Here is a 20,132-nt window from a genome sequence, read left to right as displayed (position 1 = left end):
ATTTTGCATCGGTATTTAATGAGGCTAATGAAAGCCTGAGGAATAGTAGAAGTGAGACGAATGGGAATAAAGGAGTGAGGACTGACATTACCGTATCCGAGGTAGAAGCCAAACTGGAACAGCTTAACGGGACTAAATTGGGCGGACCGGATGATCTTCATCCGAGAATATTAAAGGAACTGGCGTGAGAAATTGCAAGCCCGTTAGTGATAATTTTGAATGAATCTGTAAACTCGGGGGTGGTACCGTTTGACTGGAGAATAGCTAATGTGGTTCCTATTTTCAAGAAGGGGAAAAAAAGTGACCCGGGTAACTACAGGCCTGTTAGTTTAACATCTGTAATATGCAAGGTCTTGGAAAAAATTTTGAAGGAGAAAGTAGTTAAGGACCTTGAGGACAATGCCAATTGGGACAAATTACAACACCGTTTTACGAAAGGTAGATCGTGCCAAACCAACCTGATCTCCTTCTTTGAGAAAGTAACAGATTTAGAATGCTCTTAATGTCTACCAGGATAGTATCCCCTCTAATTCAGTATACTAGTGCACAATGTGAGCAGGACATCCAAGGCCTATCACTTCCCTTTTTAAGCTTGTCTTTACTTTAATGTGCAAATGTTCTCTTCCATGTCTGTATTGAACACCAAAGTTTGTGTTTGTATTATCTGCTTCCATACTTATTCAGAACATTTATTATCTCAGCTGCAATGAGGTCTGATGTTTCTTCTTTAAGTCTGACACAATACACAGGTTTAGTTTGCAGTCACAAACTGTCTTCATAAACCTTGAAATTGCGATCCAAGAGAGGAAGCAATTTCACATATCTGTGATTCAGTGCACTGACAGTGACACACATTCAACATTTTTCAGGTTGTCGTTTAGTTCATCATTGCCCATGGGGGAAAACATTTGCAACTATTTCTTCACACTTTGTCTATGCCCATCAGCATGGGCACTAAAGACACTATTCATTTCTGCTTCATAGTCCCTCTGTCTATAGCTTGGAACCAAAAGCTTAATCTGAAGTCTTGATATGAGCGTTCTTCTCATTTGACACTAAGAGACTTAAGGAGTTTGTATCATAGATTCCAAGACCAGAAGAGGGAATTATAATCATGTAGTCTGACCTTCTGTATAACATGGGCCATTGAACATCCCCAGAATAACCCTTCGAGCAGATCTCTTAGCAAAACATCCAACCTCAATTTAAGAATTGTCAGTGATAGAGAATCCACCACGACCCTTGGTAAGTTATTCCAATGGTTAGTTACTCTCATGGTTAAAAATATACACCTTATCTCCAGTCTGAATTGGTCTAGCTTCAAATTCCAGCCATTGGATCTTGTTAAATCTTTCTCTACTACATTAAGGAGCCCAGTAGTAAATATTTGTTCCCCATTTAGATATTTATATATTGGGATTAAGTCACCCCTTAACCTTCTCTGTCTTAAACTAAATAGATCGAGCTCCTTTAGTCTATTCGTACAAGTTGTGTTTTCGAATCCTTTTCTCATTCAGCTAGATCATATCACTACAACTGCCACTGCTCTAGGTGGGCATCTATTCTCCACACTTCCAGTGAAGTCTCTTCTGACAAGAGAGGGGTCGTGTGTGTTAGGATCATCAAGCATTACTGCTGGCTACACAGGGAGAGAAAACCTCTGAATGAAGAAAACAAACTCTCCAGGCTATAGAATCTACGATCTGACTGGGCTGTGAGTGGGAGTCTACAAATGCCAGTCTCGTTGCTCTGCCGGGATTTTGGACAGAAGCCAGAGAAGAATGATAGGCAAATAGCCTGGATGCCCTGCAGTGCACCCATTAATCAGCCACAAGGTGGCACTGTGTGTAAAATACCTCATTTAAATGAACTCCTGGTAGAGCATTAAAAGATCTAATGCTGAACCCATCTGGTGTGTGTGTAAGCAAGCTCAGTAGCTAGTCCCTATCTAGTACAGAGGAATGTCATTACCATCAACTCAGTGGCATTTCTCTGTCGGTGGTCGGGGCAATCACATACGCTGATGCATTTTTTCTTGAATATGGTAGTCTATAATTTTCATTCACAAACACAGTGCACAAAACAGAGATCAAACCTCATGGAGCATAAATGAAGGTACCTCTCAGGTTCGGCAGAATGTGCCATATTAGAGATGAGATTTGCATCTCTCATAGACAATGTCAGCTGGGAGGGGAGTGTAACATTGACTAACCAGTTTTACACTCCCACACATTCTAGATCTTTATCACTAGTGCCTGTCTGTGTAATTGAAACCATCCCACACCCAACTCCCTGCCAGCCCCCATCTATGCCTGACAAGTTCAGTTTGTGTTCGGATTCTATCAAGCAGCGCAGTGAGATCCAGCAAGCATTTTTGACTTCTTGCTAGGATTTTCTTGAAAAGAGAGAGAGAGAGAGAGAGAGAGAGAGAGAGAGAGAGAGAGGATGTTTGTGAGTAGCAATAGACTTCTGGGAGGGAGGCTGGCTCATCTCATCAAAAGAGCTTTAAACTAGGAATTTGGGGGAGACGGTTGGGAGATGTCCAGTTAATCTCCATGCCAGATTCCAACATTGAAAAGGAGGGTGATGAGATAAGAACAGATATAGCCGGGGGGAAGGGATTGGACATTAGAAGGAGAGGGGGGATAAACAGCAAGGGGTCCGTAACAAATTGCATAACTAATGGGAGACAGGCTAAACGGCATACATTAAGATGTTTATACACCAATGCGAGAAGCCTAGGTAACAAAATGGAGGAATTGGAGCTCCTGGTCTGAGAAATGAAACCGGATATCGTAGGAATAACAGAAACCTGGTGGAATGGTAGTCATGACTGGAGTACAGGTATGGAAGGGTATGTGCTGTTTCGGAAAGATAGGAACAAAGGTAAAGGTGGGGGGGTAGCATTGTATGTCAATAATGAGGTAAACTGTAAAGAAATAATAACTGATGGAATGGATAAGACGGAGTCTGTCTGGGCAATACTCACACTGGGTAAAAGAAGTACTAGAGCCTCCCCTGGGATAGTGCTTGGGGTGTGCTATAGACCGCCGGGATCTACCCAGGATATGGACAGAGAACTATTTAATGTTTTTAGGGAAGTAAATACTAATAGGAACTGTGTAATCATGGGAGACTTTAACTTCCTGGATATAGATTGGGGAACAAATGCTAGTAACAATAATAGGGCTCAGATGTTTCTAGACGTGCTAGCTGATGAATTCCTTCATCAAGTAGTAGCTGAACTGACAAGGGGGGAGGCCATTTTAGATTTGGTTTTGGTGAATAGCGAGGACCTCATTGAGGAAATGGTTGTAGGGGACAACCTTGGCTCAAGTGATCATGAGCTAATTCAATTTAAACTAAATGGAAAGATTAACAGAATTAAATCACAGATTAGGGTTTACAATTTCAAAAAGGCTAATTTTAATAAATTAAGGGGACTGGTAAAGGAAGTGGATTGGGCTAACATATTTATGGATCTAAAGGTAGATGGCGCCTGGGATTATTTTAAGTTGAAGTTGCAGGAGCTGTCGGAGGCCTGTATCCCGAGAAAGGGAAAACGGTTAGTAGGAAAGAGATTTAGACCGAGCTGGATGAGCGAGCGTCTCAAAGGGGTGATTAAGAAAAAACAGAAAGCGTACAAAGAGTGGAAGAGGGGAGGGATCAGTAAGGAAACCTACTTTATTGAGGTCAGAGCATGTAGAGATGGAGTGAGAAAGGCTAAAAGCCGTGTAGAGTTGGACCTTGCAAGGGGAATTAAAACCAATAGTACGAGGTTTTATAGCCATATAAATAGGAAGAAAACAAAGAAAGAAGAAGTGGGACCGCTGAAGACTGCAGATGGAGTGGAGATAAAGGATAATCTAGGGATGGCACAATATCTAAACGAATATTTTGCATCAGTCTTTAATGAGGCTAATGAAGGGCTTAGGAATAGTGGCAGCGTGACAGAGGGGAATAAAGGAGGGGGGATTGACATTACTATATCCGAGGTAGAAGCCAAATTTGAACACCTTAACGGGACTAAATCGGGGAGACCGGATGATCTTCATCCGAAAATATTGAAGGAACTGGCGCGAGAAATTGCAAGCCCATTAGCGATAATTTTTAATGAATCTATAAACTCGGGGGTGGTACCGTTGGACTGGAGAATAGCTAATGTGGTTCCTATTTTCAAGAAAGGGAAAAAAAGTGACCCGGGTAACTACAGGCCTGTTAGTTTAACATCTGTAGTATGCAAGGTCCTGGAAAAATTTTTGAAGGAGAAAGTAGTTAAGGACCTTGAGGTCAATGGCAATTGTGACAAATTACAACATGGTTTTACGAAAGGCAGATCGTGCCAAACCAACCTGATCTCCTTCTTTGAGAAAGTAACAGACTTTTTAGATAAGGGAAATGCGGTGGACCTAATATACCTCGATTTCAGTAAAGCGTTTGATACGGTACCGCACGAGGAATTATTGGTTAAATTGGAAAAAATGGGGATCGATATGAAAATCCAGAGGTGGATAAGGAACTGGTTAAAGGGGAGACTGCAGTGGGTCGTACTGAAAGGTGAACTGTCAGGTTGGAGGGAGGTCACCAGTGGAGTTCCTCAAGGTTCGGTTTTGGGTCCCATTTTATTTAATCTATTTATTACTGACCTCGGAACCAAATGTAGGAATTTGGCTGATAAAGTTTGCGGATGACACAAAGTTGGGAGGTATTGCCAATTCGGAGAAGGATCGGGATATTCTGCAGGGAGACTTGGATGACCTTGTAAATTGGAGTAATAGAAATAGGATGAAATTTAATAGTGAAAAGTGTAAGGTGATGCATTTAGGGATGACTAACAAGAATTTTAGTTATAAGCTGGGGACGCATCGGTTGGAAGTAACGGAGGAGGAAAAAGACCTCGGAGTCCTGGTTGACCGCAGGATGACTTTGAGTTGGCAATGTGACGTGGCCGTGAAAAAAGCCAATGCGGTCTTGGGATGCATTAGGCGAGGTATATCTAGTAGGGATAAGGAGGTGCTGCTTCCATTATACAAGGCACTGGTGAGACCTCATTTGGAGTACTGTGTGCAGTTCTGGTCTCCCATGTTTAAAAGGGATGAACTCAAACTGGAATGGGTACAGAGAAGGGCCACTAGGATGATCCGAGGAATGGAAAATCTGCCGTATGAAAGGAGACTCGAGGAGCTTGGTTTGTTTACCCTAACCAAAAGAAGGCTGAAGGGGGATATGATTGCTCTCTTTAAATATATCAGAGGGATAAATACCAGGGAGGGAGAGGAATTATTTCAGCTCAGTAATAATGTGGACACAAGAACAAATGGATATAAACTGGCCGTCGGGAAGTTTAGGCTTGAAATTAGACGAAGGTTTCTAACCATCAGAGGGGTGAAATTTTGGAACAGCCTTCCGAGGGAAACAGTGGGGGTGAAAAACCTCTCTGGCTTTAAGATTAAGCTTGATAAATTTATGGAGGGAATGGTTTGATGGGATAACGTGATTTTAGTCAATCAATCAACAGCGTGCCATCGCGGGTAAATGGTCAATGAGGGTCTGGCTGGAGAATCTTGCCTGCATGCTCGGGGTTCTACTGATCGCCATATTTGGGGTCGGGAAGGAATTTTCCTCCAGGGTAGATTGGCAGAGGCCCTAGAGGTTTTTCGCCTTCCTCCGCAGCATGGGGCGGGGGTCGCTAGCTGGAAGATTCTCTGCGACCTGAAGTCCTTAAATCACAGGATTTGGGGACTTCAACAGCTGAGTCAAGGGGAAGGGGGTGGGTCAGCTTTTGTTGCCTGCATCATGCGGGAGGTCAGACTAGATGATCATACTGGTCCCTTCTGACCTTAAAGTCTATGAGTCTATGAGCATGTTTGGCCACTAATATTACAGCACTAAAAACAAAAGAGACAGGAAGTTTCACAGTCAGCAGTATTTCCACCCGTGTGGGGACACCCAATGAAATTCTGATCCATTGCCTTAAGCACTCAGCCAAAATTACCTAACATCCAGCTTCTTCACGACCCTTCACTTGAGTTCTCTATAGGAGGAAGCTTCTAGGAAAAAAAGGTTACTCACCTTTTTGTAACTGTTGTTCTTCAAGATGTGTTCTTCATGTCCATTCTAAGCAGGTGTGTGCGCGCCGCGTGCACTCCAGCCGGAAGATTTTTACCATAGCAGCATCCGTAGGGTCGGCTTCGGTGCCCCATGGAGTGGCGCCTTCATGGCGCCGTATATAAGGACCCGCCGACCCTCCACCCCCTCAGTTCCTTCTTGCCGGCACTCCGACAGAGGGGCAGGAGGGTGGGTATTGGAATGGACATGAACAACACATCTCGAAGAACAACAGTTACAAAAAGGTGAGTAACCATTTTTTCTTCTTCGAGTGATTGTTCATGTCCATTCCAAGCAGGTGACTCAGAAGCCTGAACCTAGGCTGTGGGATCGGAGGTCACTGCAGACTGGAGCACTGCATGGCCAAAGGCTGCATCATCTCTGGCCTGGCGTGTGATGGCATAGTGCATCGTAAAAATGTGGATTGAGGACCACGTGGCCCCTCTACAAATTTCCTGTGTTGGGACCTGTGCCAGGAATGCAATGGAGGAGGCCTGCGCTCTTGTGGAGTGGGCCGTGATAGGCCGGGCCGGTATGTTAGCCCAACGGTAGCATTCTCGGATGCAGGTTTTGATCCAAAGGAGATCCACTGTGATGAGACCGGGAGCCCTTTCATCCTTTCAGCCACAGCAACAAAAAGTTGGGTTGATTTCCTGAAGGGTTTAGTCCTTTCAATGTAGAATGCCAAGGCCCTGCGAACGTCCAGGGAGTGCATCCTATGCTCCTTAGTGGAGGAGTGTGGCTTCGAATAGAAGATCAGGAGAAAAGTGTCTTGACACATGGGAGACCACCTTAGGAAGGAACGCAGGGTGCGGCCTGAGTTGGACCTTGTCTTTGTAGAAGACAGTGTATGGAGGCTCTGATGTCAGTGCTCTGAGCTCCGAGACTCTCCTGGCCAATGTGATAGCCACTAGAAACGCGACCTTATACGAAAGATATAACAGCGAGCACGAAGCTAGAGGCCCGAAAGGTGGCCCTGTGAGGGCGGACAGGACCAAATTGAGGTCCCAAGCCGGGACTGGTTGACGAGTATGTGGGAACAGTCTGTCCAGGCCCTTGAGGAAGCATCTAACCAATGGGTTTGCAAAAACTGAGTTACCTCCCGCTCCAGGGTGGAACGCTGAGATAGCCGCCAAGTGGACTTGAACCGAAGAGGGGGAGAGTCCTAGTTGTCTCAGATGAAGCAAATAGTCCGGTATGAGAGGGATTGGGGCAAGCAAAGGAGCCTGTCCCTGCTGTTCGGCCCAGATGGAGAAGCGCTTCCACTTGGACATGTACGTGGTCCTGGTGGAGGGTTTTCTACTACCAAGAAGGACCTGCCTGACCTGATGAGAGCATTGCATCTCCACAGGGTTTAGCCATGGAGCATCCAGGCTGTGAGGTGGAGCGACTCTAGGTTCGGGTGACATAGGCGACCCCGATCCTGTGTGATCAAGTCTGGGAGGAGGGGCAGCCTGAGGGGCACCCGTATGGACATGTGCAGGAGTGACATGTACCAGTGTTGGCGCGGCCAGGCCGGCGCTATCAGGATGACACGAGCGTGATCCCTGCGAGTCTTGAGGATTACCCTGTGAACCATGGGAATCGGGGGGAAAGAGTAAAGTAGGCCGTCTTCCCAGGAGAGGAGGAAGGCATCCATCAGGGACCCCGGACTGCATCCCATGAGGGAGCAGAATGGCTGACACTTCCTGTTCTCTCTCGAGGCAAACAGGTCTATCTAGGGATGGCCCCAGAGCCGGAAAATTGAGAGTACTACATCCCGGCGGATGGACCACTCATGATTGTGGAATGAGCGGCTGAGAGCGTCCGCCAGCCCGTTCTGCTTCCCCGGTAGGTAGGATGCTGTCAGGTGAATTGCGTTCTGTACACAAAAGTCCCATAACGCGAGGGCTTCCCGGCACAGGGGAGAGGAGCGTGCACCACCCTGCTGATATAGAACATCGCTGGTGTGTTGTCCGTAAGGACAGAAACACACCTGCCTGCTAGGTGGGGTTTGAAGGTCATGCATGCCAGACACACTGCTTGTAACTCCCTGACGTTGATGTGTAAAGAAAAGTCCTCTCGTGACCAAAGACCTTGGGTCCTGAGGTTTCCCAGATGCGCTCCCCACCCCAGAACCGATGCATTCGTTACCAGGGATAGAAGGGGCTGGGGGCTGAGAAAGGGTACTCCCGTGCAGACCTCCCATGGGTTGAGCCACCAGTGGAAGGAATCCAGCACTGGTCGAGGGAGCGTTACTACTGAGTCTAGGGAGTCCCTGGCCGGCCGGTACACCTTCGCCAATCAGGACTGGAGCAGGCGCAGTCTGAGCCTGGTGTGGCCCACCACATAGGTGCACGCTGCCATGTGACCCATTAACTTGAGGCAATTTCTTGCTGTAGTGGTAGGGTAACGTTGGAGACTGAGAATAATGTTGGACATGGTCCGGAACCTGGTCTCCGGGAGGTACGCTCTGGCGTGTGTCGAGTCCAGGACCGTCCCTATAAATTCTATTCTTTGGGCTGGAGATAGTGTGGACTTAGCCTCGTTCAGTAGGAGGCCAAGCTCGAGAAAGGTGTTCCTGATGAAGACCACCTGAGCCTCCATCTGTTCCTTGGCACGGCCCTTGATAAGCCAATCGTCCAGGTAGGGAAACACCTGAATTCCCTGCTTGCACAGGAAGGCTGCCGCGATTGCCATGCACTTCGTGAAGACCCTTGGGGCTGCTGACAGTCTGAAGTGTAGAACTGTAAACTGAAGATGGGCATTGCCTACGACGAATCTGAGGTAACGCCTGTGCTAAGGGATTATTGCAATATGAAAGTATGCATCCTTTAAGTCAAGGGCGGCATACCAGTCTCCTGGATCCATGGAAGGCATGATGGAGGATAGGGAGACCATGCGGAACTTGAGTTTTTTTACAAACTTGTTTAGACACCGCAAGTCCAGAATAGGTCTGAGGCCCCCTTTCGCTTTCGGTATTAGAAAATAGTGGGAATAGAAGCCCCTGCCCCTGGACTCCTGAGGAACTTCCTCCACTGCCCCTGCTGCGAGGAGGGACTGCACTTCCTGAATTAGAAGTTGCTCATGAGAGGGGTCCCTGAAGAGGGACGGGGAGGAGGGCTGGAGGGGCGGGAGGGAGGAGAACTGGATAGAATATCCCCTCTCTACCATGCAGAGTACCCAAGTGTCCGACGTGATTCAGGCCCAAGCTTGATAGAAGGGGGACAGACGTGACAAAAAGGTAGGGTTGGACGGATCCAGAGTTGTGACCAGTAGGTCGGCCTCGACCGTCCCATCAAAATGGGGGCCTAGGCCCCAGTGGTGGCCTTGGTTGGGCAGATGATGGGCTGGAGGGCTGTTGTTGCTGCCTCCTTCTGCTGGTCCTGGCCCACCTGCACAATGTGTCCGTGCAGTTCTGAGGCTGGTACGGTCGCGGGGCCTGAGGCGGCCTGAACTGCCTACATTGGGTGTGTAAGCCCAGCGATCAAAGGGTAGCCCTCGAGTCCTTTAGGCTATGCAGCCTCTTATCTGTCTTTTCAGAGAAGAGCATGGGCCCTTCGAAGGGGAGGTCCAGGATGGTCTGTTGGACCTCATGTGGAAGGCCTGAGACCTGAAGCCAGGCTCCCCGCCTCATGACCAGCCCAGTCGCCAATGTGCGTGAGGCTTCATCCACCTCATCCAAGGCTGCCTGGAGGGATGCTCGGGTAATTAATTTCCCTTCTTCAACTAGGGCTGAGAACTCAGTTCGCGATTCCTGAGGAAGGAGTTCAGTAGACCTAGACAGTGCCGAGCATGTGTTGTGACCATACCGGCTCACTATAGCCTGTTGATTGGCTATACGCAACTGCAGCCCCCCTGTGGAATACACCTTTCACCCGAACAGGTCCAACTTCTTGGCCCCCCTGTTTTTTGGTGTAGCCCCTTGGAACCCCTGATGATCCCTTTGGTTGGCCGCATCGACCACTAGGGAGTCCGGGGGAGGGTGGGCATAAAGATGTTCATGGCCCTTGGAGGGGACAAAATATTGCCTCTCTGTCCTCTTGGCCGTGGGGGCTAATGAGGCTGGGATCCACCAAAAGATGCGGGATGTGTCCGCAATACTTTTTATCAGCGGTAGGGCTACCCTGGACGGGCCCGACGGGGCCAGGATGTCGACCACTGGATCTGTATCCACTTAGAATCATAGAATCATAGAATATCAGGGCTGGAAAGGACCTCAGGAGGTCATCTAGTCCAACCCCCTGCTCAAAGCAGGACCAATTCCCAACTAAATCATCCCAGCCAGGGCTTTGTCAAGCCGGGCCTTAAAAACCTCCAAGGAAGGAGATTCCACCCCCTCCCTAGGTAAACCATTCCAGTGCTTCACCACCCTCCTAGTGAAATAGTGTTTCCTAATATCCAACCTAGACCTCCCCCACTGCAACTTGAGACCATTGCTCCTTATTCTGTCATCTGCCAGCACTGAGAACACCCAAGCTCCATCCTCTTTGGAACCCCCCGTCAGGTAGTTGAAAGCAGCTCTCAAATCCCCCCTCATTCTTCTCTTCTGGAGACTAAACAATCCCAGTTCCCTCAGTCTCTCCTCATAAGTCATGTGCTCCACACCCCTAATCATTTTTGTTGCCATTCGCTGGACTCTTTTCAATATTTCCACATCCTTCTTGTAGTGTGGGGCCCAAAACTGGACACAGTACTCTAGATGAGGCCTCACCAATGTTGAATAAAGGGGAACGATCACGTCCCTCGATCTGCTGGCAATGCCCCTACTTATACAACCCAAAATGCCATTAGCCTTCTTGGCAACAAGAGCACACTGATGACTCATATCCAGCTTCTCGTCCACTGTGACCCCTAGGTCCTTTTCTGCAGAACTGCTACCTAGCCATTCAGTCCCTAGTCTGTAGCAGTGCATACGATTCTTCCGTCCTAAGTGCAAGACTCTGCACTTGTCCTTGTTAAACCTCATCAGGTTTTTTTTGGCCCAATCCTCTAATTTGTCTAGGTCCCTCTGTATCTGATCCCTACCCTCCAGCGTATCTACCACGCCTCCCAGTTTAGTGTCATCTGCAAACTTGATGAGACTGCAGTCCACACCATCCTCCAGATCATTATTACTTTGATCTCCTCAGCTTGGATCGAGAGGCTCTGGGCTGCACGTGTAAGTAACTGTTGGAGAATCCTGTTGTCCTCTAGGGCCGGTGCCGCTGAAGTTCCCATGACCACCTCATCCGGAGAGGAAGAGGAGGAGATCACCTGCAAAGGGCCTTCCTCTATACCCTCTGCCCCTGTGGGGGCCTGCGGCACACGGTACTCTGGTTGTGTGGCCAGTGTGGGTGCAGGATGCCACACCGTGGCCGGTACTGGGGTCGACACTGAACGATGATGCGTGCTGGGAGGTGCCTGGGGCATTGGAACCATGGTCCCTGCCAGTGCCGGTGTGTGACTAGGTGGTGCCGGGTTCTCTTGTGGCACACTCCTGTCAGACCGCGGTGCCGGTGGTGGAGGCATTTGAGCTGGAGCCACCGCCGTCGATGAGACCGATGCGGACCTTGAGCGGGGGCCGTACACCTGTCCCACAGACTGATGGTAGGCCCAGGGAGTCCAGAACAGCCACTGGGGGGGGGGGGCGGTTGCCACTGCTGTTGCCACTGCGGCGGATAAGGCTGGAGGCTCGCCCGCAAGGTCGACTGCCTGCTCCTCGATCTTCTGAAGTGGTATCAGAGTAGCAGCCGTGTTAGTCTGTATCCGCAAAAAGAACAGGAGTACTTGTGGCACCTTAGAGACTAACAAATTTATTAGAGCATAAGCTTTCGTAGACTACAGCCCACTTCTTCGGATGCATCTAAGGTGCCACAAGTACTCCTGTTCTTTTTGAACTGGTATGTAGAGGAAAAATTGACCAGGCCTAAGCTTTGGCCTAAATAGCTGAATAAATGGCCATGAGCCAAAGGTGGCCATGGGGAGTGGAAAATTTTGAACAGTGGAAATTTTAAGCAACAGTTTAAGCAACTGCCTTAGCTAGAAATATGTAACCACATCAGTAGTGTTAGAAAGGCTGTTAAACTGCAAAAGGAACACCTGTGAATAACAGGAAAGCTTGCTAGAAGTACACCTGTGAATAACAGGAAAAGTTTGTTTTGCTATTCTCCCTTATACGGAAACTTGTTTTGATGTATTACATGTAACCGTTTGTGGTTTTAAGCTATATACGCATTCAGTGTGCTGTGCTTGGTGTGGCAGTTTTTCTTGCTGTCACTCCTGCATGCAGGCTTGCAATAAAGTGGCCTCAGGCTGGTCTGCACCAAACACAATGCGTGGTCATTTTTCCACCACAGGTACGACTCCGCCTCCGAGTCTGAGGTCTCCAAATAGGAGGACCTAGGGGAAGCAGTACCCACTGTCGCTGGGGAGTGGTGCCGCTGGGCTGGAGAATGTTCTCTCTGCTCCGGTGCTGCTGGGGTGGCGCAGTGCGGGGATCGTGGCGATAACATAGCCGGCTTGCCACGTGATTCTATAGGGGGTCGGGCCATGGTCGGAGGCTCTTTCCACCGATGCGGCGACGCCAGCACCAGGAGGCTTAGTAGGTCAGAGGCTGCCTCGAACGCCTCCGGCGTCGATGGGAAGCACACTTCCTCAACGAGGTCCGGGGATGTCGGCCTGTCCGGACTCGACTGTACCCTCTCCGGGGCAGAAGTCAACGGAGTAGCAGGATGAGTCAGCGGCACGGTGTGTCCCGCAGCACATGTGGAGGGCGCAGGCCTTTTAGGTTCCTGGTGGGGTGATCATCCCCTCACCGGCCTCTTCTTTTTAACCAGCACCGGGGATGGTGAACGGTGCCTCCCGGAGGCCAATTTCCTATGTGCCGACTCTCTCCGGTGCTGGGTTTGGAGGTTTTGGCCACATGACATATTACTGGTGCCGGGGCGCTGCGCACCGAGGATGAAGTGCTGGACACCGGGTCGGCCGGCCCAGGGTCCGAATGTGGCCGCAGGGCCGCTTCCATTAGTAATACTTTGAGCCTCTGCTCTCTGTCTTTGAGAGTCCTGGGCGAAATGTCCTGCAGATAGTGCACCTGTCTCTTTGGTGGCTCTCTCCGAGGCACCGTAAGCAGGAAGAGTGCGGGTCACTCTTCGGCATGAACTTCCCTCAGTCCTTGCAGAGTTTAAACCCTGGGGACCCAGGCATGCCACAGCGGGGCGATGAGTACGTTGGGGAAAACCCCCCAACAACTATCTATCTATGCTAACTAACTAAACTATTTACAAGGAAGAAAACGGGACACTGCCAAGATTGCTGAAGAGCAAGTGAAATTCCAGCTAGCCGTCACCAGCGGTAAGAAGGAACTGAGAGGGCAGAGGGTTGGCGGGCCCCTATATACGGTGCCATGAAGGCACCACTTCAGGGGGCTCCGAAGCCGACCCTACGGACGCTGCTATGGTAAAAAATCTTCCGGATGGCATGCATGTGGCATGCACACACCTGCTTGGAATGGACATGAACAATTACTTGAAGAAGAATTGGTATTCCTGGCTGTAGGTTGGGTCTGGCTTCCCCCAGACTTTGGATCCACGTAATACATGATCCTCAGGGAAGCCGTCTCCTAGAGCTTCCGCATGTCCCGTGGAACTCAGGACAGTGAGAAACATGTAGGTTATCTGTAAGGTGAAAATTTATGTAAAACACGACAACGTTTCTCCTTTATTTGCAGTAGAGGGAAGCCTCATAGTTCCTGTAAGGCCAAATACTGATATTTCTATGGATGTCTACTTATACAGGGAAATTGACAGTTGATATTGATATCAGCAATTTCTGGGTATCATTTATATAAAGATGTGCTCTTTAATACTCTATCAAATTTATCATATTCAGCAACATAGTATCTGCTCACTGTTATCAATGTGTAATGTAGAGTGGATATCAATTACTCTCTGAATTCAGGCATGGGCATGGTCCTCCCCTCCTCTTGCCCTGCCCTCGGTTGCTCTGTGGCATTTAAGCCTTTCCTTAGAGCTGTCAGCAACAGCTGCCTCAGCTCTAGGGCCCAGAGGAGGAAAGGTGTGCTGGGCTCCAGCCTGGGACTCTCTCCCTCCTGCCTTTCCCTGACTATTAAGCCTGGCCCTGGTACTGCTCCCCTTAAGTGCCATGTGGGCAAGAGGAAGAGCGTGGCAGCTGCAGGTACAAGGACCAAACTTGTGGGCATCAGGTGAAGCAGCAAGAAACACAACCATCAGGTCAACCCACAGGAATCTCTTGCCAGACTGTTAAATTCTAGGGCCCCAACCTATTGCAGCCAGCCTGTTGAACCAGCCAGACCAAAGCCCTCGCTCTAGTGGGCATCAGTGACCCAGCAGGAAGGGAGGGAAGGGAAGGGAAGCTGCGAGATCACGTCAGGTTTGGAAATTGGAAACCCTACTCCAGGGAAAGAAAACAAGGGAGGTCAGTGGAATTTGTGGGATACTTGTCACAAAGAAAAGTCCATGGTTTTAACCCCAGCTCAGTGGGGGAGGGATAGCTCAGTGGTTTAAGCATTGGTCTGCTAAACCCAGGGTTGTGAGCTCAGCCCTTAAGAGATCCATTTAGGGACCTGGGAGGAAAAAATCTGTCAGGGACAGTACTTGGTCCTGCTGTGATGGCAGGAGACTGGGCTCAATATCTTCTTATAATAATAATAATATATAGAGATAATAGGAAGGAAAGAAACTCACTCTGGTACACCTAGGAACAAAGAAATCAAGCACATTGAGCTCCATAGCTTTACAGCAAACCAACAAAGCATCAGGAGGCCCTACAGGGATTTGAACTCAGATTGGAGGATTTAGAGGGCTAATCTTTACACCATGGGACCTGCAGCCACTGTCATTTCAGGACTCCTGTGAGACCCTAAGCTGGTGGGTTTGCACTCTGCACTCATTGCTTCCCTTCAGCTGCTTCCTCTCATGGGAACTCTCCTCCCCTAGACATTGAACCCAGCCCTTGTTGCTGCTAACACCAACTGGCAGAAAGGATTATAAATTCCCTGCCTGAGGGGAGGCCAATGCATGTGGTGGGCCATACACATCACAGATTTTAACTCTGTTTGCTTCCTTCCCCATTTCTCTTACTTAGTTTATATGGAAGTACACCTATGGCTGGTGATATGAATTTGTTGGCACAGCATTGTGCAGTGGGCTTCCAAGACACCCTGTAATTCATCAAGGGGTTTGCAGCTGGGCCTTGGGCTGGAGGCAATTTTCTGTCTGCACAGCAGATGGCGGATGCACTGGGACCAGCTCCTGGCTCTTTTTTTTTAACTGGTTCCCTGAGAGGACACACCAGAGATCACTGCAATCTACATAGGGGACAACCACCTGGAAATATTCTCCAGGCCTCAGCTGATTTGGAAAGATAAACATGATATTGTACAACATAAAACTATGGGGCCAGGTCCAATAGAAAACAAAGGGGAGCAGGGAAAGAGAGAGCACAGAAGAGAAGAGATGGGATAGAAAAAAGTCTCTAGAGACGGAGCAGCTGGAGGGAACCAAGGAGTGCAGTAGACAATGGGGGTGGCAGGTTTGTAGAAATTTTGGTGGTGCCCAGAATGCCCAGAGCCTGCCCCCCCCCAACACCCCCTCCACCTAAGACTCTGGGAGGGATTTTGGGTGGGGGGAGGAGGTCTGGGGTGCACACCCTGGGCTGGAACAGGGGATTGGGGTGCAGGAGGGGTGCAGGCACTGGAAGGGAGTTTGGGTGCAGAAGGGGTGCGAGGGATGGTTCTGGGAGGGAGTTTGGGTGGGGGAAGGGGGTCTGGGGTGCAGGCTCTGCAATGGAGTTTTGGTACTGGGTGCAGGATCTGGGCTGGGACAGGGGGTGGGGGTAAAGGAGAGGGTGAGGGGTATAGGCTCTGGGATGGAGTTTGGGTGCAGGGCTGTGCTGGGGGTCCAGACTCTGGGAGGGTGTTTGGGAATGGCAGGGGGTGCAGAGTGAGCAGGTGGAGGCTCTGGGAGGGAGTCGGGGTGCAGGCTCTGGGCTGGGGCACGTGATGGGGGTGTAGAGGGGGTGAGGGGTGTAGGCTCTGGGAGGGAATTTGGGTGCTGGGTGCAGGTTCTGGGCTGGGGATGCAGGAGGGGTGAGGTGCATGCATTCAGTAATTTCATAGGGCAGAGTTTTAAGGCTATTAAGATTTGGGGAATTATTCTTTCTAGCATCTTCCCTTTGTAGATTTCAGAGTTGTTCACACACTCACCCCCACTGAGCTACACTGTTACACCCCAGTATAATACAAAGGTTGGGAGGTCTCCAAGTTCATAAAAAGAAACAGGGACAAAAATAGAAAAAGGAACAAAACGTTTCTAAGATTATAAGGGGTTAGATCTCTGCACCTCTCGGTCTTTGGATTCACCTGGAGTAGGAACTGTAGCTGCAGTTTAGGAACCAGGTAATGGCATAGATGCTCCAGCACTTTGGGCTAGCAGGCTTTTCCAGTACAGGGAGACTAGTGAAGGCTGCATAGCCTGTCGACATTGTGCTTCATTCCCCAGAGGGGATCAGTCCTGGGATCCTGGAAGTCAGTCTCTCTGAGGCTATGTCTACGCTGGCAGAGTTACAGTGCCGCTCAGAGAGTGCTGAAGGGAAACTGCCATTGTGTGTTCACACTGTCAGCTGCCTGCGCAATAGCGTGCTCACACTTGTGGCACTTGCAGCAGTATTCAGAGTGGTACACTCAGTATCCCACTAAGCATCTCTTCCTCTTCTGCCCCTAAGATTTGTGGGAAGTTGGAGGGGGTCACAGGGCATCCCAGATCCTGTCCCAATGCCCCATGATGCATTGCTTCGCATCCCAGCAATCCCTGTGCTTCCATTCACATTTGGCGCCATCTTTCAATGGTTTGTGTACTGCACATTCTGCCTCTTTGGGCAGCAGAAATGGATTCTGCACTGTTGATCAATATGCTGCTCGCTCTTACTAACACATCATGAGTGGAAGTGGAGTTATTCCTTAAACTACAAAGGCAAGAGGAGTTTGACATTGATCTTGCCATGCATAGTAGCTATGACACGAGATTGCTTGTGTTATTCACGAAGGTGCTGACCACAGTAGAAAGCCGCTTTTGGGCTTGGGAAACAACCACTGAGTGGTGGGATCAATCGTCATACACATCTTGGATGATGAGCAGTGGCTGCAGAGCTTTCGGATGAGGGAAGACACATTCATGGGACTCTGTGATGAGCTCGTCCCAACCCTGCAGCGCAAGCACACGAAAATGAGAGCTGCCCTGTTATTGGAGAAGTGCGTGGCAATTGCACTGTGGAAGCTGGCTGCTGGCTACTCCAGACTGCTACCAATCGGTCGCTAATCAGTTTGAGGTGGGAAAGTCAACCGTTGGACATGTGTGCAGGGCCATTAATTGCATCCTGCTCAGAAAGACTGTGACTCTGGGCAACGTGTGCGACATTGTGGATGGCTTTGCACAAATGGGCTTCCCTAACTGCAGTGGGCGATAGATGGCACACATATTCCAGTTCTGGAACCAGACCACCTAGTCACGGCGTACATTAATCAGAAGGATACTTCTCTATGGTTCTCCGGGCACGTGTGGATCACTGTGGGCATTTCATGGACATTAATGCAGGCTGGCCTGGTAAGGTGCATCTTTCAGAACACTGGCCTGTTCAAGAAGCTGGAAGCAGAGACTTTCTTTCTGGATCAGAAGATCACTGTAGGAGAAGTCAAAATGCCCATTGTAACCCTGAGAGACCCTGCCTACCCCTTAGTGCCGTGACTTATGAAGCCATACATGGGGCACCTTGACAATAGCAGGGAGCAGTTCAACAACGGGCTGAGCAAGTGCAGAATGACTGCTGAGTGTGCTTTTGGCCATTTATTTGTGAAGGGAAGGGTGAAAGCTTCATTCAGGGCTGGACCACTGAAGCTTAGCACCTGGAGGCTGAATTTGAAAAGCCAGAGACCAGGGCTGTTAAAGGGGCGGAGCGAAGGGCCATAAGGATCAGGGATACCTTGAGGCAGCAATTTGAAGCTGAAAGCCACTAATATTTGTTGCTATGTACAGCAGTGCAGTGCTTGTAATGCTAGGAGGTGATTGTGATTGGTGCAGATGATGCACTATGAAGGCTTAAGAAAATTGCCTGTTGCTTTGCAGGGCTCTGTTTGCTTTCAATTAATGGAAAGAAGATTGCTTTCAAACAAAACAATTCTTTTATTAAAAAGTAACCACCGGAGGAGAAACAAACAAAAACACATCAGAACTGTAGGGGATGGGTAAAAGGTTACACAACTTGTCTCAAGTAATTTTCCTCTTAACAGAAGATTTATTTTAAAATTTATCAAAATAAATTCAATTTTAAATAGAAATAATTACAGCCCGTACTGGGTCTCTATTCTTGTACATGCTATTTCTCTCACATATTCCCCCGTTCTAATTCCTTTGGAGTGAGGTTTTAATTTCAGGATTAGCCACCATTTCGATAGAGTAGGAGGGGGCAGGGAGAGAACTTGAAGAAAACCTGAATCATATTGTAACACTGGAAGTTATCACAGAATCAGCCTCTTACATTCCACTAATTAACTTCATGTTTAATTTCATTGTCACCGATTACTAACTATTGCTTTGAAATGCGGGAACAGTATAACCGTGATGCTGAGGGTTTGTTTAAACTAGAAAAAGTGATGGAGTTTAGGTCAGGTCAAGGGGAAAGCTAATGCAACCACTGCACATGGGCTGCATCTGCACTACAACTATAATTGTCTTTTTACACCAACATCACTAACTTGAGTAGCCAGCGCCATGTACAGTCCTAGTGGATGTAAGGCACAGGTAGTTTTTGCCTCAGTGTAGCTTGTTGGGATCAAAACTCTCGCTCCCACCTGGAGCTGATGAACATTCCTGGCTGGAGGGACACACACTCCTACGACTCAAAAGGAAAGGAGTTGACAGTAAAGATCACAGGACTGACTCCAAAGAAGGTGAGCTGCAAAAGGCAGAAGCAGGCAACTCATCTGGGGGAGCTGAGTGACCACGGTGAAGATGGTGCAAGGATCACTCTGTGGGAGTCAGCAAATGTGATTTTTTTTTAAAGAAAAAATCTTTGGCCAGCCCTAGTCAAGGCATTTATTACAGTTCTCTCTCATGTGGATTTTCTGATGTCTAGTAAGGATTGAGCTCTGATTGAAGCTTTTCCCGCACTCAGCGCACGAGTAGGGTTTCTCTCCTGTGTGGATTCTACGATGTGTGATCAGGTCAGAGCTATTATTAAAGCTTTTCCCACACTCAGAGCATATGTAGGGTGTCTCTCCTGTGTGGATTTTCTGATGTGAGATGAGGGCTGAACTATGAATGAAGTGTTTCCCACACTCAGAGCATTCATAAGGTTTCTCACCTGTGTGTATTTTCCTATGTCTGATAAGGTTTGAGCTCTGATTGAAGCTTTTCCCACACTCAGAGCACATGTAAGGTTTCTCTCCAGTGTGGGTTCTCCAATGTCTGATAAGGGTATAGTTCTGACTGAAGCTATTCCCGCACTCAGAACATGTGTAGGGCTTCTCTCCTCTGTGGATTCCCTGATGTCTGAGAAGGTGAGAGCTCCCATTGAAGCTTTTCCCACACTCATGGCATGTGTAGCGTGGCTCTTCCAAGTTGATTCTCTCATGTGTAATAAGGTCTGAGTGGATCCTCAAGTTTTCTTCTGGCATCTGCTGAGTCTCACAGGCTTTTGCTTTTTCTGGGAGTGCACAACTCCTGGAAACATTCCCTTTGGATCTTCCTGATAACGTCCCATGTGGTTCTACTTGCTCAGCATCTTCCTGCTGGGGTTTCTCCTCCTCATTCTCACTCATCATCCCAACACCTGATGGGAGACAGAAAGAATCCAGACATAGGTCACTGCCTGTGCCGGAAAGAAAGGAAATCTCAGAGAGAAGAACGGAAAAAAGGATGAAGAAACCAAAATATATGCGGGAGAAATCAAACCTATCAGGAGCTGATTTTCCCCAAAACCTTCCCCAGAGGAGAGAGGAAGGGATCAGTTTTGGGTCCACATCTCAC

General features: G+C 48.7%; 1 protein-coding gene across 1 annotated transcript in view; it reads left to right on the top strand.

Moving 5' to 3' along the window:
- The window catches only part of LOC101944793 (zinc finger protein 3-like), a 439,596-nt gene that overhangs the window by 252,210 nt on the left and 167,254 nt on the right, over window positions 1-20,132 (top strand). The window lies entirely within an intron of this gene.

Source organism: Chrysemys picta, chromosome 16 (assembly GCF_011386835.1).
Source record: "Chrysemys picta bellii isolate R12L10 chromosome 16, ASM1138683v2, whole genome shotgun sequence".
NCBI lineage: Eukaryota > Metazoa > Chordata > Testudines > Emydidae > Chrysemys > Chrysemys picta.
This window is presented reverse-complemented; position numbering and strand designations above follow the sequence as displayed.